This window comes from Chiloscyllium plagiosum, chromosome 26 (genome assembly GCF_004010195.1).
Source record: "Chiloscyllium plagiosum isolate BGI_BamShark_2017 chromosome 26, ASM401019v2, whole genome shotgun sequence".
In the NCBI taxonomy this organism is placed as follows: Eukaryota; Metazoa; Chordata; class Chondrichthyes; order Orectolobiformes; family Hemiscylliidae; genus Chiloscyllium; species Chiloscyllium plagiosum.
The window spans coordinates 43,515,932-43,516,537 of record NC_057735.1 but is presented as its reverse complement, the minus strand read 5'-3'; the positions used below and the strand labels follow the sequence as shown (position 1 = coordinate 43,516,537).

The following is a 606-nucleotide window of genomic DNA, read 5'->3' as shown; positions in this document are numbered from 1 at the left end:
AAAACGAATACTTGGGAGAAAGTTCACACTGAGTTTAGATCGATTAAGAAACTCTCATGTTTAATATCCTGAGATGAACGTACCTTTTTTTAGAATAAATCACATTAAGATAAAGTAATTTTATTTTCGTCGGGATACTTCTGTATTTCAGATAGAGTGTCAGAATCCAAAAGAAACTGGTAAATGAATGTGGAATGTCACAATTATTGATCTGCTGCAAGGGAATGTGTATTCTGCATTACACAACTTGATAAAAATTGGCCTCTTACAGCTCCTGTTGCTATTTTGTTCTGACACTGCTCTGCTCACTCACTGCCTGCTTTTATATGGGCTATTTATAACTCCATAAGCAGGCTGACGTCACTACGCAAGCCACTAACCAGAAAGACTACAGATCCCAGACGTCACTGCGGGCAAAGCGCTTGCGTACATCGACCATCCCAAAGTCCCACAGTCCGAGGTACATTTTTTGCCTGTAATACAATAATTTCCACGTTTGAGGGCAGCGGTGATGCTGATATTTGAACGGAGCGGTGTGCTCCAGCGAGGGGGGGTGGCGTGTGAGGGGGAGCGGGTTAGCTGGGGCGTGCAGTGGCGGCGGGGTCC

The 606-nt window shown here is 44.6% G+C and overlaps 1 protein-coding gene across 1 annotated transcript in view; it reads left to right on the top strand.

Annotated features, from left to right (window-relative positions):
• Positions 1 to 410: 410 nt before the first annotated feature.
• The window catches only part of nras (NRAS proto-oncogene, GTPase), a 64,374-nt gene continuing 64,178 nt past the window's right edge, over positions 411 to 606 (top strand). The window contains exon 1 of the mRNA XM_043717003.1: positions 411 to 460. The gene's annotated coding sequence lies outside the window, so the exon portion shown is untranslated. The remainder of the gene's footprint in view (positions 461 to 606) is intronic.